This window comes from Tachysurus vachellii, chromosome 14 (assembly GCF_030014155.1).
Source record: "Tachysurus vachellii isolate PV-2020 chromosome 14, HZAU_Pvac_v1, whole genome shotgun sequence".
NCBI classification, from domain to species: Eukaryota; Metazoa; Chordata; class Actinopteri; order Siluriformes; family Bagridae; genus Tachysurus; species Tachysurus vachellii.
In genome coordinates this window covers 23,729,818-23,747,317 of record NC_083473.1, presented here as the reverse complement: position 1 = coordinate 23,747,317, position 17,500 = coordinate 23,729,818, and the positions used below count along the sequence as shown (strand labels likewise).

Below are 17,500 nucleotides of genomic sequence, written 5' to 3'. Positions count from 1 at the left end.
AACACGATCCGAACATCACAGCTTTACATCACAACACGATCACATCAAAGCTCCTTATCTCAACATTTCTAACACATTGCAAGCAAAAGCTTCATGCATCATGCTATCAGTCTTAACAACAAAGCATACAGTCCTGATTCTGTATTTACTTAACAACGTCAAACCCTCCGTCACGTACAACGTGTTGTTTTCTCATCCTGTGTCACTGAGTCGATGTAAACGTGCATTTTATCTCATCGAGCCCAGCGTAGAACATCTGAACCAGGACAAAACATTTGATGCATATTTGGAACACAGCCACGTTAGACAACGGTTTACATCGTTACACAATATACGCACGAAACACGTCGATAAAGCGTTCGCTGTTACATCCACCTCGAGTAAGATAATAGGATTCAAGCCGAGCAACAGATTAACAGCCGGTTATGTTTAGTAAAATATGAGCTCATGTCGTGCATCTGTAACTTATATGTCTTTATACGTCTGCTCAACACACACACACACACACACACACACACACACACACACACATGTTAAACTATGCTAATTTCTATGCCATATTCAAATATTAGACAAAAGAATGTGGCCAAATACAAATGATCTATGATGACCTTTTGAAATACCATGCAGCACTTACGTAACATCAATCTTCATCTCTGTCTTCACTTTGCACACTGTATACTGTATATTACTGTATATACGGACGCCTGTGTCTCGGGTTGATGCCGGTATACCGTATAATAGTTATACCTGCTCACGGTGTGAACAGAGGCCGCCCCGCTGCGCACAACACTTCAGCCTGGTATCTGTTCTATTTAAGTAGCCGTGACGTCGTCAGAACCGAGCGAAGCCGTCCGTGCTTAGTGACTCAGAACTCGGTGCCAAGACGCTGTGAACGCTACGGCGCAGCAGCTGGTGGAAGACCGGTGGCCGTACCCTTCAAGTGACAGATAGATAAAGGGATAGAGAGAGAGAGAGAGAGAGAGAGACAGATAAATGGACAGAGAGATGGATCAATAGAATCAAATTTAACTGTTGTTGTGGCAAGAATATGGAGGGCACCTGCAGTACGGCAGCAGGCACCCGGACAGAACACTGCGGTTTACAGGAACAGGCATGTATAACAGACAGATACTGTAAGTGCCCTGAAGATAGAAAGCTACTGTATATGAAAATATCTAAGCTTGGATTCTTGAGCAAGTTTGCTTGATGCTGTAGCTTGTGTAATGGTTCAGCGAGTCAGGTGCTGCCGAGTTGTCACATCGTCGCAGGTGGTGTGAGGCTTGGGTTATATTTGACTCATAACGCATGTAGTGGCAGCGTTATTCATATAATCGGCTGCGTACCTTATGTACAGGTGAATTATGATCATTTTAATTAATGTCAATCATTCATTCATTCATTTTTCTACCATTTCCCTGATGGGGTCACGGCGGTAGCTGGAAGGTCAACCCAGATTTCTTTGTCCCTGGCTACAGATTGCAGTTCATCCTGATGATCTCCAGACATGGGGACACTGGCAGACATCCCCATGTTAGCTGAGATCTCTCCAGAGGGTCTTGGGTCTCTGTGGGACATGTCTGTCCCTGTGGGACATGTCTGACACAGCTCCAACAGGAGTCCAACCAGAGGACATCCTTGTAAAGTGTCTGAACCACCTCAACTGGCTCAGAGAAGATTAGGATGGAGAACAGGCTTGTGTATTTAGCCGAACCTTAGGGTTAAGCCACCAGGAGCTCAGTGGACCTACTGTAGTATGGCCACACTTGGTAACAGGAACTATCAGTAGACCCACTAAAGAGGTCCAAAAAGACCCTGTACAGATTAGAGTTACAGCGTTCTACCCCTGGAGTCAGGCCTGGGGGTTATGTTTGTGGTGCGTTGTGCCAGGACAACGAGGTAACCTGCTTGGGCACAGCCTAAAATAGTGCCATGGTGCCATATTGTGGGCTTACCACCTGCAAGGTGAAGGCTCAGACTCAGGTACAATGCCTGTTGGGTTGCAGGCATGTCAAGGACAAACAGAAATGGACTAAACTTGGCATCGAGAGCACTGAAAAGGAAAGAAGAATAAAACATTTGGGGGAAAAAAATAAATAAAAATGTAGCTACTGTAAATATGGGTCACTTTAAGTTACTGATATGATGTCGTTTCCCAAACATTTTTCACTGGTTGTTGAGTCAGATGGTACCAGTAAGAGTACCAGTAAGAGTACCAGTACCAGTACCAGTAGCAGTTTTTTTTTAATATTACATTTACAGCATTTAGCAGACGGCGTTATCCAGAGCGACTTACGTTTTTTTATCTCATATTTATACAACTGAGCAATTGAGGGTTAAGGGCCTTGCTCAGGGGCCCAGCAGTGGCAACCTGGTGGACATGGGAATCGAACTCACAACCTTCCGATTGGTAGTCCAGAGCCTTAACCACTAGGCCACTACATCCCCATATTAAACCCCACATCCCCGTAATTTTCTAGATTACACCGTAACCCTCAGTTGTCTGGACTTACAACTCTTGGACACCAGGAGCTATTACAGCTACCACAGTGCCTCCTATTTAGGGTTAACACACTATGGATGTGGGGAAGAGAATCTGTGAAAACTAGAGCATCTGCTGCTCCGAGCCTGTCCCAACAACTGGCAGTAAGTGTGAACGCAACATGACGTGACGTGTCAAACATCTTACTACTGTATATGCACTCCTACTGTGTCCATGGGAAGGGCATTTAACCCCCAAGTGCTCTGTGGGCATGGGGTACATCTAACCTTGCTTTAGGGGACTGAATGACATTCACAATGGTGAGAAGGCAGATCAATAGACATAAATACAGAAGAATACTGAGCGAATATGAATCAGTTAGAGCAGATTGTGTCAATGTCATTCATCTTTTAATAGCCAGTGTCGTAGGACTTTAGGATCCGTAGCGTTAGGCTGTCTGAAAATTATGTTCATGTGGTCTACGGTCCGACTGCAGGACGAGTGGCTTTGTTAGCCAAGCCAGGATCGTCAGGACAATTTCTATGGCTCTGTATGACTACTGTACATACAGACCGTATCAAGTGTCCTCGAATGCTCCGATTTCTGCATGTTACCTGATTAGCTCGGACAGATGGGCTGGGAAAATGAAACATGAATGTTAACTGGCTGTCCTACAGGATTGGGATTTAAAACTCTGAGCTTAAGACAGTTCTAGAACATGGAGCGTGGCTATTACAGAATGTCAAGACATTGTTTTAGTAGGTGATAAATTTAGTAGTGTGTTTTTTTTTTTACTCTTATTTTTAGCAGGGGGTCTGTGCAGAGATCCATCCACTGCTTTTCAGTCTTGTTTTCCATTTCAGAAACAAGAAGCTCAGCTTTTGGGTTCTGTTTGCTTTTGAGTGTCATTACAGGGCAGTGCATGACTTATGTAGCTGATAGAATTGAGACGGTACCTGTGGGATGTGGTAGCCTAGTGGTTAAGGTGTTGGGCTACCGATCGGAAGGTTGTGAGTTCGAGTCCTACGTCCACCAAGCTGCCACTGCTGGGCCCCTGATCAAGGCCCTTAACCCTCAATTGCTCTGTTGTATAAAAATGAGATAAAATGTAACTCGCTGTGGATAAGGGCGTCTGTTAATGCTGTAAATATAAATGCCCCTGTGGGGGTTGTGGATGGGGCTGTCGAGGGTAAGACAGCAGCTGGTTGCCAGAAGGTGTATACTGGGGCAAAAATAGCTGCGTTCCAAAGGTGAAACGGAGTGTGAGTCAGGAGGATGCAAGGTAAATGTGGGAAATGTGAAAGGAGTGAAGTGTCCTGTGTATCCAGTCGTGCCCACGTGTATCACAAGGCCACTTTAATTTTGTGCATGTTTTAGGCGTGATTAGGACACTTCAGGTTAGGTGATGGTTCGATCCAGTATTTTTCAGCATGTTTCTCAGAACGGAACAGAGAATGAAGTCGTGGCCTAATGGTTAGAGAGTTTGACTCCTAACCCTAAGGTTGTGGGTTCGAGTCTCGGGCCGGCAATACCACGACTGAGGTGTCCTTGAGCAAGGCACCTCAGTCTATACAGTATATACATTTCTATCTATCGAACGGAGGAACGGTGACGGACAGACCAGACCTACTGTACGGTGAATATCCAGAAACACAAGATATTTTGTTTTGCTTTTATGTATCTTTAGATGCAATGAAAGACCATGAAGGAAAGAGGAAAGAAAAAGAAAGCAAGATTGCTGTTTAGAACTGAAGCGTAGATGCAGAAAAAAAACAGCGGAAGAATGAGAGAGAAGAATAACACTGATGCAGTTCGAAGGCAGATGATGCAAACATCCAAAAGGACGATATATAACGAGCACGACAGTGTGTGTGTGTGTGTGTGTCAGCCACGGCTACCAAAGAGCAGTCCAGCTCTGCACTCTTGTACACGAACCTTATTTCCTGTCCGTAAACACAAACAGAAATCCGTTACAGTCGGGTACCGTTGTTGTTGTTTACGCTGATTCTCGGGTATAAGTACTGAGTACTCAAAAAAGGGTCAGTCACCATCCATGACATTTAAATGTCCCCTTTTTATCTAACTCACTTACAGTCTTGACCTCACACTGATCTCACAGGCTTTTTTATGATCTATAGAGATAACCAACCTCCCGTTAATCATCAGTACACGTCGTCTCTCCAAACTCTTTTTTCTCTTTGGTCCTTCTGATGCTTTTGTTCTCTGTTGTTGTTTTTTTTTCCTTCTATCCGTTGTGTGTGTCTATAACATTTGGGGAACTACACAGAGTTGTAATACGTGAACCTTACCCGATGAGTGCAGTTAGCAGACAGGAACACGCCGAGTACGATCATCCACACCAGGCCATTTCCCTAAAAAAAAAAAAGTTTGTTACAGTACGAACACTTTTTTTTGTACGTTCAAGGCTTGAGCTAAATATTCTGGGTAACAGTGTGTGTCCAAAAGGATCTCGATCATATCTCATAACCCTGTACTGCAGCACTGGGAGGTTTGCTAATTTAGGTCAGAACAGCAGTTGAGCTGCAGCCTCAGTGCAGATAAACCGCCTGGATGAGGGCTGGAACATTACACTTGGCCGTCTGAGGAACCTTCAGCAGCCATATGATAACCCTCAGAGCTAGCTGACACCACCTGAGGAGGCGTTAGCTGTCAGGTGTGTACGAGGTGTGTGCGTCATCGACCGAGCTCGGGTGCGTCGAACTCGAGTAGCGCAGGGGAGGGGATCTGAAACGTTGGTGAGGATCTGAACACGTGAACACAGCAGTAGAAGTATATCTTACTAAACCCAAACATTTCAGCGTGTTTCAAATGAAGTACAATTTTTCACTTCAACCTTCTACATTTTCTTTTCTTCCATCTCTGCACACAGATGAGCTCTGCACTTGAAAGAGGTAACCTTTAAAAAGACTGGAGCCTGCAAGAAACAGCGAGTCACTTGGGCTTAGAGGAATGTTGGAGTGAGATGGGAAAGATCCTCTAAGATAGGCATGTTCTAATGAGAAACCCAGAGTGAACGTTTCAGAGATCTCATTCCATAGGAAGTATTTTTGGGATATGTTTGTTGGCCGAGGGACCGACTCGTGTGTCCACAGTTAAAATAAACAAGAAATTCTAGAGTTTTATAATTGCTTTATGCGTTTTGTCGTCACAACGTGGTGAATCTCTGGTGTTTAAAAGAGCAACCGACAATAATAGGCTTATGTTTATGTGCGTATCAAAGATGTTTGCGTTCGCTCGAGAAAACGAAGCCCCTTGCAGTGGTGTCTGAATGTATGACTCGTATGAGAGCGTGTGCGCGTCTATAGAGATATAGACGGTAAGGATGGAGAGTCGTCAGCTAAGTGTGAGATGGTCATGTGAGTAATGGATTCCTGGCCTCACTCACACCCTCTACAGCGCCGCATACAGACGGTAGGACAGGAACAGGAGAGAACAGGAACTCGTCTTGTGTCTGTGAGATAGTATGGAGCTCAGTGTCTCTCACTCCAACAAGACTTTGGGCTTAGCACTCAGTGCACTCCGGCTTCGACACCGAGCCATCAAACACAGGTAGATGTGTGTGTGTGTGTGTGTGTGTGTGTGTGTGTGAGAGAGAGAGAGGGACTGTGATCTGTAAAACGTCCAGATTTTAGACTCTAAAGTAGATACCGTCTAACTGTTGTCAAGTTAAATGACTGGATTGACGATCTGATTTGTTTTGACTCCTCAGAGGAAGCGGTTATTGATCAGGTACAGCTCATGTGCACGACGTTAGGACGTCTGGAAAGTGAGGCCCGTGTACTAAGAATAAGCCATCGATGAAGGACATCCTGCTTAAAATTAAAATTAAAACGAGCTCTTATGGGTAAAACATGGCAGTGAAGTCCATGGTACTGTTGTTGCTCTGCTGAAGGCGTTTCACGCTATGATAATTCGGTCTAAAAATATCAAGGTTTCACACTATTACAGTGTTAATCCATTATTTACATATGACACGCTGGCAGTAAAGATATTAAGGAAACACCTATGAAATATTTGGACATGTTGGTTTGCACTTAAAAAAAAAGATAAAATCCTCTAATAGTTTTTCTTTATGCATGAGTTCCATTTTGTTGACTAGTGTTCTGGAGAACTTTAATACTGTAATTTTGATCGATTCACACAAGATAAGTGAGCTCTGTATAAACGACAGAGATGGGGTGTTTTCACAGTGTATACATGCCCATAAAACTAAAACACTAAGCATCTGTAGGCTGTTCTTGTGCTCAGTAACCTGCCAAAAACCTCATAAACTGTTACTAGGCTATTTAAGCAACAACTATATAGTGCACTCACTGAGCACTTTATTTGAAACACTTGTGCACTTAAACATTCATACAATTATCTAATCAGCCAATCGTGTGGCAGCGGTGCAATGTATAAACAATCAGATCCCAGCCAATCAGCTTCAGGTGACGTTCGCGTCAAACGTCAGAGTGGGGAAAAATACGATGTCAGCGATTCTGTCCATGGCACGAACGTTGGTGCCAGAAGGGCTGCAGATCTCCTGGATCTCAAATCCACTCAAACACCTTTGGGATGTGGTAGAATTTTGGGATGCGACCATGTGAACACAGAGCAGAAATCGAAGGAACGTTGGAATCTCCGTCATGAAGAACCGAGCGCAAAGAGACGTCCTACTCGGTGTTAGTACTGTATGTAGTGGTGTTCCTAATAAAGTGGTCAATGAGTGTTCGTAGTACCTGAGGTTATTTCTACTGGTCATTCTCTAAAGGGTGACATACAGTATGATGTTTCCAGATGAGATGTTCAGTCTGGAAAAAAACCTGAAGCGACAGATTTCGACAATATTACTGGAGTTTCTCTGGAATGAACTAGATTATGTAACATCCCCATGGACAAGTAGGCCTGAAAAGGTCTTTCTGATATGTTCAGAATATCAGTATTTATCATGTAGACGTTATTAAGGTGAAAGCCAGAAAGGCTGCCAGGAAAAACAGACAATGAAGGAAATGTGTTTAAATTAGCATTGAATATTTAGGGCCCTGCTGCAGTGTGTATGTGATTATTAGTTTTATCTGTATATTAGTGAGCGATGTTTTACTGTGCAGTGATAAAAACACTGATACGGCACTGATTAGGCTTTGATTAACCTGCAGTGATCAGAAAGCTATTTCATTATGTTACCTCTTCACACACAACATTCAGCTCTGAATGCAAATATGTGTGTTTGAACCCTTCCTGTATAGTTCATGTGTTGTGGGGGATGGGTGTGTGTGTGTGTGGGCGGGGTGAGTGTGAGTGTGATTGGCATGTTTGTCTGTGTGTGTCTGTGTGCGTTTGGCATGTTTGTGTGTGCGAGTGTGTGTGCGGATGTGTGTGTGTGTTTGGCATGTCTGTCTGTGTGTGTGTTTGGCATGTGTGTGTTTGGCATGTTTGTGTGTTTGGCATGTTTGTCTGTGTGTGTGTGTGTGTGTGTTTGGCATGTTTGTCTGTGTGTGTGTGTGTGTGTTTGGCATGTTTGTGTGTTTGACATGTTTGTCTGTGTGTATGTGTGTTTGGCATGTTTGTCTGTGTGTCTGTGTGTTTGGCATGTCTGTTCTGTGTGTGTGTTTGGCATGTTTGTCTGTGTGTGTGTTTGGCATGCTTGTCTGTGTTTGTGTGTTTGGCATGTTTGTCTGTGTGTGTGTGTGTGTTTGCCGTGTGTGTAAGTGTGTGTGTTTGCCGTGTGTGTGAGTGTGTGTGTTTTGCATGTTTGTCTGTGTTTGGCATGTTTGTCTGTGTGCGTTTGGCATGTTTGTGTGTGCGAATGTGTGTGTGTTTGGAATGTCTGTCTGTGTGTGTTTGTGTTTGGCATGTTTGTCTGTCTGTGTGTGTGTCTGTGTTTGTGTGTGTGTGTGTGTGTGTTTGGCATGTTTGTGTGTGTGTAGAATAAGCGATTGCCTCTACAGATAGTTGCCGTATCCAGACACACACTGCTCAGCCTTTTCCTCATGCAAATGTTCTGTAGCAGTAAGCAACACTCGGGCTGCACAACAACACTGTGTTATGAGTCGTGTTTGTGATTGTGTTTTGTCACATTTGATAAAACAGGGTTAAAGATCGATCTGTGTTATTGTCCATAAGCTATTTATGTTTGTTCAATCGAAACATCTACAGAAACATTCATCAGCTGTGGCCTCGGTGGGTCAGGATGATCTAAGCGTACAAGAAAACATTCAGTGATTTATCAGAGTCTTATTGATTAGTTCAGCTGCTGCGAGTGTGTAAACCGTGTGAGTGAGTGTATCATACACACCAGGAGCAAGTGGAGCAACGAAGGCAGTGTAGTGTGTAGTTATATCTGTGTCATGTCTATAGGGGAAGGATGGAAGCTGTAAATTCAGTCTAGTTCTGTGACTCAATTCAGCCTTGACTTCCATCCAGTGTCCTCACAACAGGTTTAATACTAACGGTGGAAGGATATATGTGTGATTCAGAACTCGGTTTAAATGATATAAAGATGTCTGGATATGAAAAATTGTTAATACATGAAAAAATAAATGCATAAATTGCGTAAATATGTGCTTTAGATTTTCGACGGATTAAAACAGGGGTCTGCGATATTTATCTGCAAAGTGCCGATGTGCTCATTAGGATTTCATTACAGCCGAAGCGTCACACTACGTAGCTGATCGAAGCCCTGGATGAATCGATTAAACAAGTAGTGGAATATTAGTAGTATTAATAAATAGTATTAAACACTCAGACCCAGGAGAAATTCCCACACGCCACAGTGATTAGTTTTACTGAATCGGCTGAGACGGTTGTCTAGACGAGTAGCTACTGCTGTCTGCGCGAACTAGTAGGTTAGTTACTAGTTAAAGGTTATTAGACTTGACTATGTTTATTAAGCTTAAAGGTGGGGTCTCCGATGTTTGAGAAACGCTTCAGAAAATGAGTCGGGCCAACAAACTAAACAAAAAACAAAACAAACGTGTAGCCAATGAGCAGAAAGGGGCGTGTCTTGTCAATATGGGCGGAGAGAGTGTTCAGTGCGCATGTGTGACATTAACAGAAAGCGGTTTTAACATTGACATGGAGGATAAAAACAAAGAAAGAAAGAGAAGAAAGACTTACGATAAGGTAAGAAGTAGGACGTGTTAATATAGGATCAGCTTTCCAGCGCTGGAGAGAACTGAAGGAGCAGGAAGTTGGTCACATATTCACAGATTGGAGTTTCCTGAGTCAATAACTCCTGAGCTAAACACTGTTACTACACAAATAACACCTCTTTTCTATCGTAGTAATGTAGAGACGCAGCTACAACCGTGTTTTGTGTAGTAACAGTGTTTAGCTCAGGAGTTATTGACTCGTGAAACTCCAATCTGTGAATATGTGACCAACTTTACTTAAGACGCCGAGGCGCTTTTTTCCTTCTCGATAGGTGAGTAACGTTGGTTTTGTTTTGTTACACAGAACTAATATATGCCTTTGTCCTTTACATGATTATGCTTGTGTGTCATTTTTGCTTGTTTGTTTATCTACAATCGTATTGTTCTTCACTTCAGCTATGATAAAGACACATTACTTTCCGTTAGTTGCCTGGGTTACGTATGTATGTGTGGGCGGAGCTATCGGTACAGGGGTGGGACCCATTTGGGTTAGGGGCGTGTTTGTTTTGGTGATTTTATATGTCAACATTGGCTTTCAAACAACGGAGACCCCACCTTTAATGTAATAAAAGTTTCTCTTATTCAGCAACCTGCTAAACATATTGTTTATCAAACAGAGAGTCTCTATTTGAACGGTTCACTATGTGTATTGTGAGATGTTGCACATTTTGTACATGTATTATGGACCGTCTTACATTCAGTACAATAAGACATCAACTTCATATTTCTCTAAGGATTATTCCTTTATTTATATAAGGTTTTTTATTTGTATTTACATTTGTTGTTGTTCTGTGTGAAGACTTCTATCCAGCTTCCTAAGGAACATTACAAGTATTCTTACACATCTGCTGAATGTCACTAACGTTCATCTACAGGAGCTCGTGCTCACACGCTTGCTGTATAACACAGTCATTGTAAGAGTAGTGAAAGTACAAATAAATGCAGGAGCCAGAAGATTCTCAGAGTGTTTTGAGTATTAAAACTAACCCACTTCCTTATTATGCTTTGTATTTAAATCTTTAAAAAAACCATCTCATTTAGGCTTTGAGGCCGTTTTAAATACCTCAGGATCAGTAAATACTTTAGGATGAAAGAGCATAATTTTCTATTTGATATTCAGCTCGTACCGATGATGACGGCAGAATCGAACAGATGTAGACGCCAGACACACAGTGATAAACTGATTCTCATGTATTTTGAAGATGTTGCTTTTCAGTCCTCCAGATGTGCACGATCACACTGCCTCTAAAGTTTAAATATAATAATGTTCGTTTAATATAAAATGTCCAACTGAGGAGGTTGGGGTCAGAGTGCAGGGGCAGCTATGATACAGCACCCCTGGAGCAGGGAGGGTTGAGGGCCTTGCTTAAGGGCCCAGCAGTGGCAGCTTGGCTTTGCTGGGCTTTGAACCCCGATCCTCCGATCAACAACCCAGAGCCTTAACCGGATGAGCCACAACTGCCCCTGTTAAAGCTACTGGAGTGGTTTAAAAGTGTGCATACAGAATATATGTATACACATGCGACAGTTGTAGGTAGGACATCTGGGAGGAGACTGAAATATCCCCAAGATTGCACTTTGGCTCACGCCGACACACACAGACACACGTTTCCACAGGGAGAGGGTGAGTCACGAAAGACTCTGTGAAAGAAAGCCTGGACGTAGGGGAGAGATAGAGAGAGAGAGAGAGAGAGAGAGAGAGAGGCAGAATGAATCAGAGGAAAAAGTGGAAAGAGGTGGAAGAGAGATGACAACTGTGTCCAAAGTATGATTACCTAAGAAGAGTTTATATCACCAAGGACAGCAGGCTAAAGCTCCAGAACATTCTCCAACACTAAGAACTCAGAGAGAAGGTGATTCATAGGTGCGACTGAGTCATTAGTATAAGCGCTAAACCAGGATAAGGGCCAAGGACTGAAATTAATACCTGCCACCTACCAAATATACATGAATCATTAATCACAGCAGTGGAAATCAAGATACCGTATGTATGTTTTACCTTTTAGTTAAAGCAACACGATTTTAAGTTTTGGCTGTTTAACCTAAAGTCAGTGCCACCGGCCTCAAGTGCTGGACCTCGCTAAGCTTCATCTGGCGTAACGTTTTACAAAAGAGATAACGGCATAAATACATAAGATTTAAAAATGATTCACCGAACAAAGCTGTATGTTAAATCATCATACATCACTTTGTACTTTTAATCCTGACATGAAATTTCAGTGGCAAGTTGAAAAATAAAACATTTCAGTCCCTGATTAAAACAAAAAACCCTTCAGCTTAAGATCCTGCTGTAGTTTTATGGCTGTAACAGACTCTTTGTGTTAGGAGGATCGTTCATGAGAGCAGCGGATCGTCTCCAGGTACCTTGTGATAATGTAAATGTTCAGTCTGATGTATTTTCTCCTGGATTATCAGCCTACATGTCCTGTAGAATTAGCTGATGAATCCATGCTATGAGTTAGAGCTGGTGAAATAATCTATTGGAACTAAGCCACAACACAGAAAAATGGGTTATGTGTTGATATTATTTCTTTATTGATTTATTTATATACACTTTATTTTTAAGGCACGTCCTACACATAGCATCGTTATGGTTTTATACTTACGGAATAACTGGCTTGAGTCGTAGTCGGTGTTTTTTCAGTAACTGCGGCTTCTCTTTGTCGTCACTTTAGCGTCAGAATCATAAAGTAGTTTAAGTAGACGGAGGTGGAGCTTGTTGAAGCTTTTGTAGTGACACGAGACTACGGTTCAATTACCGATCTTTATGTAGATCTTTTTAGTCTTAAAATGATGGAACAGACCTATTTAATGTCAGAATTTTGGCTTAAAATCTTGTGGTGGGAAAAATACAGGGAATTGAAAGCCTCCTGCCTTCTATTTATATAAAGCCTTATATTTAATCTGCTTCACAGAAAAAAAACACTTTCACATATTAAAACATTAAAGTATTTCTGTAAGGTAGAGCTGTTGGATTCTTCAGTGATTGTTAAGAACATGTGTTAAAGGTGAGGTGCACGTCGTTTGTGAAACGCTTCAGAAAACTGAGTCGGGCCGACTAACAAAACAAACGTGTAGCCAATGAGCAGAAAGGGGCGTGTCGTGTCAATATGTGGCGGAGAGAGTGTTCAGTGCACATGTGTGACATTAGCATAAAGGGGCGTGTCTTGTCAATATGCGGCGGAGAGAGTGTTCAGTGCGCATGTGTGACATTAGCATAAAGGGTCGTGTCTTGTCAATATGCGGCGGAGAGAGTGTTCAGTACGCATGTGTGACATTAGCATAAAGGGGCGTGTCTTGTCAATATGCGGCGGAGAGAGTGTTCAGTGCACATGTGTGACATTAGCATAAAGGGGCGTGTCTTGTCAATATGCGGCGGAGAGAGTGTTCAGTGCGCATGTGTGACATTAGCATAAAGGGGCGTGTCTTGTCAATATGCGGCGGAGAGAGTGTTCAGTACGCATGTGTGACATTAGCATAAAGGGGCGTGTCTTGTCAATATGCGGGGGAGAGAGTGTTCAGTGCGCATGTGTGACATTAGCATAAAGGGGCGTGTCTTGTCAATATGCGGCGGAGAGAGTGTTCAGTGCGCATGTGTGACATTAGCATAAAGGGGCGTGTCTTGTCAATATGCGGCGGAGAGAGTGTTCAGTGCGCATGTGTGACATTCGCATAAAGGGGCGTGTCTTGTCAATATGCGGCGGAGAGAGTGTTCAGTGCGCATGTGTGACATTAGCAGAAAACGATTGAAACACTGACATGGCGGATACCTGCCGTTACCTCTGCCTCGGGTTCTAGGTGTCGAACGTCGTCTTCGGCGTGAAACGGAGCTAAACCTTTCACGCTACAACACACAGTACTACAAAAACACATCTGTATTACCATAGTATTACTCATTGTGTTCATTTACTGATAAAAATATCCCCTCGGCCAGCCGCCCCAGCAGGTTCCGCCATAATAGCTGCCTGGGTTACATATGTATGTGTGGGGCGGAGCTATCAGTACAGGGGTGACACCCATTTGGGTTAGGGGTGTGTTTGTTTTGGTGATTTCAAATGTCAACATTGGCTTTCAAACATCGTACACCGCACCTTTAACCTTTAAGCTCTGGAGTAAATGTTAAGTATCTAAGTAAAGTCATGCGACTGAGAAAGTGAAACAACAACCTTGAGAGATTTGATTTAACTTTGTGTGAAGAGCAAATTCGAACGTGAAGGTTATCGGTGTCCCCGCAGCACTGATTTTATTTTATTAGGTTCATTTGTTTTTGTTTCTAAGAAGCTTACTCTTTACTTACATGCACAGAATAGAGAGGTGTGTGTTTTTAAAGCATGAACGAAGGACAGAATGTAAGTTTTGTTTGGTCTTGAAAATAACTTCTTTACTCATCACTAAGGACCTAAATCTAAAACCCAAATACGTCAATATTTATGCTGTAAAGTTTCCTCATATTTAGAGTTTTTAGAGAATTTCGACAAATTTGTCTTGCACGTAAACGCCTGAGATGCGATTGCAATACAAAACTGTCAAATACAAGATAACCTAAAATCTACAGACAGAAATATAAAGAAGATTACGATGATATGAGATGTGAATAATACGATGGCGGAATATTCTAGCGTATTGTCGGTATATTGTTACGCGCGTGTTTGTAGTCGTAACGTTCACATTAATCCCTGCACGTTCGGTTTAACTGAACGACACGGCGTCCAGCCTTAGAGATAAATAGCACTTGATCCAGCGCATGCTTTTATTTTATGTTAAGTATCTAAAGTAGATGAAGTAGATCCTATGACACCATGTCGTTCTTGTTTCCAAAGGATTTTGTGGAGTCTGACTTTGTTTCTTGTCAAATTCAAAACAAAATCTAACAAACGTTTCGAGAGCGTGTGATGGTAATAACCCCTCTGTGCCGGGTGGGAGACGTTCCCATCTCGTGTACCTGTAATTCTCTGATTTAGACTCGTGCTGGTGTGCCGAGCTCATCACTAAAATTTGCTGTGATTTATGAGAAGCTTGTCTTCATTTACACAGCAGGATGAAGTGCTTAAAGCCGGTTCCTCATGAAGCCTTGTTTGCATCATTGGACTCAAATGGGAAAGTTCTGTGATCTCCAACAGGCTTCCTAAGTTTTTACTGAACAACGGAAGTCAAGACGGAGTTTGTTGTGATTATTTGCGTAATACATGAGGCAGCATATCAACTGTAAAGTTTGGTCTCTCTCTCACACACACACACACACACACACACACACACACACACACACACACACACACACACAAACAAACAAATCACAACTGTGCCCAGTTCCTGTCCTGGTTTGGCAGTATGTGCTGGATATCAGGAGCTGTTCCTATTTTAAAAAGAAAAGTCTCTCTCTCTCTCCCCCTCTCTCTCCCTCTCCCTCTCTGTCTCTCTCCCCTCCCACTCTCTCTCTCCTTCTCTCTCTCTCTCTCTCTCTTTCTCTCTCTCCCTCTCCCTCTCCCTCTCTGTCTCTCCTTCTCCCTCGTTCTCTCTCTCTCTCTCTCTCGCTCTCTCTCGCTCTCTTTCTTTCTCTCTCTCTCTTTCTCTCTCTCCCTCTCTCTCTTTCTCTCCCTCTCTCTCCCTCTCCCTCTCTGTCTCTCCTTCTCTCCCTCTCTCTCTCTCCCTCCCACCCCCTCTCCCTCTCCCTCTCTCTCCCCCCCTCTCACCCTCTCCCTCTCTCCCCCTCTCCCACCCCCAGCCATTCACCACAGGCAGACAAGAATACAGCACAATGAATTTTGCACAAAATCACTGCATGCACACTACTGAAAGAGAAAAACCCCCATTAATCTTTATAAATGATGCAGTGTCCAGTTTACAGACTCCATTCCTGCTCTCTGTCTCTTTCTCTCTTCCTCCACCTCATCCTCTTCATTCTCTCCTTCACTTCTTTCCACAAATGCCACGTCAACAGTACCGATCATTACTCTGATCCCAGATACTATGCGCTTTTTTTTGCATGTAAAGACTTCACACCCTGCACGAGTAAGTGTACGCATGTGCAGCCTGCCCAAGCAGAACAGGGCTCTTAGAATGTGACGCTGAGTTTCTGAATGTCTGTGAAGGGTGTGAATGGACAAGTGGTGTGTGTGTGTGTGTGTGTGTGTGTGTGTGTGTGTGTGATTACAAGCACAAAGTGATGATACTAAGTGGGTATAATAAAAATGCCTTCTTGTATGGACCTGCCTATGGATGGATTCACACTTACACACACACACACACACACATACACACACACACACACAGAACATGGGCTTTTCATGACATGTTAGCTTCACGCTTTATCTCGTGCCATCCTGAGGCATGTGTCTAGCATCATTGCATGTAATCACTTATATCTCTACACGGTCTCTGTTTCTGTGGCTGGAACGATGCTTCACATTGATTTAATCTCTACTGAGTCGTGACATTTTTTGATATTCTATTTTTTTATTTAATACACTCTTATTTTTTTCTCTGAGCCAACCGTTTTACTGTAAGTGCACTTGTATTTGTGCCTAGGTGTGTGTCTAATGGCTCTGCTACCTGTTAGCTAAACAGGGATGTCTGTAATCTATGTCTGTGTGTGTGTGTGTGTGTGTGTGTGTTTACTGGGGGGGTAAGCTTATGCATTAGTTTCCTTGCTACAAATCTGTATTTTAGTGTAACACGATTATTCAATCTTTTGGCTCCCTCAGTTAAAACTCAACCGAATTGACTGCAATTATATAAGATTTCTTAAAATAAACTAATCATTTAAAAACAGCTGTTTAATTCACCCTTCCTAGATTTTTAAAGCATATGGCAGAAGGTATTTACTGACATTTAGCTAACTGTGTTTCATAATAATAATATACTGAAATTCCGATCAGTAATTCAACTAGGAATTCAGTGCTGGGAATTCCGGGAACATTCGCTTTGTCCAAAACAAACGTCACAATAATATGATTTTTGGATTCACTCAGCAGTCAACAGAATTCACTTTGCATAATTTTCTACTTGATAAAACTGGATTTTACTGAATATGTAGCTTTTATGTTAAGGAAAGTTGTTTTAACAGGTTTGTAAATTTAGACCCGTAATTCCGCAGATTTCGGCTCAAACGATAAGACCCGCTATAACAAGCAGGAATTACATCATTCATCTACATTCTACAGCATTTCTCTCTGTTAATCAGCCATAAACGAATAATATTCGTCTAGCTCCGTTTAATATATTTAAGAAATTCAAAGGGCGGTTATAAAAAATATGAACTTGCTCCGGACATCCACGATCGTCTGAGCCGAAGCACCGGAATGCTTTTAAATTAAAAGACGACTTGGAACTTTCGATAAATTGCAGCGTTAGTAGCGGCCTTATCGTTAGTCACTGACGTGTAATGTAGAGATGTGAAACAAGTTTGATTAAAAAGACAAAAGTATATTAACAGCAATAAAAAAAAAACAATTAGCTGTAAATTAAATAGAATATCAATTAGTCACCATAATCAGGTTAGATCTAATTCTGTAGCCCTACTGCGTAAACACCACCAGCTTATAAAAGAGGATTTTTACTGTTTGTAGTGTGTGTGTAGTGTTGTGTTGTGTGTAGTGTTGTGTTGTGTGTAGTTTTGTGTTGTGTTGTGTTGTGTTGTGTTGTGTGTAGTGTTGTGTTGTGTGTAGTGTTGTGTTATGTGTAGTGTTGTGTTGTGTGTAGTGTTGTGTTGTGTTGTGTTGTGTTTCTTAGTTTGATCTCTAAATGCATTAAAAACACAAACCATAGCTCATTGCTGTTAGTGCTGCTGCTTCTTGCTGTGTGTGTGCGTGCGTGTGTGCATGCGTGTGTGTGTGTGAGTGCGTGCGTGCGTGTGTGCATGCGTGTG

At 42.5% G+C, this 17,500-nt stretch overlaps 1 protein-coding gene across 4 annotated transcripts in view; it reads left to right on the top strand.

Annotated features, from left to right (window-relative positions):
* The window catches only part of srpk2 (SRSF protein kinase 2), a 57,107-nt gene that overhangs the window by 17,746 nt on the left and 21,861 nt on the right, over positions 1-17,500 (top strand). The window lies entirely within an intron of this gene.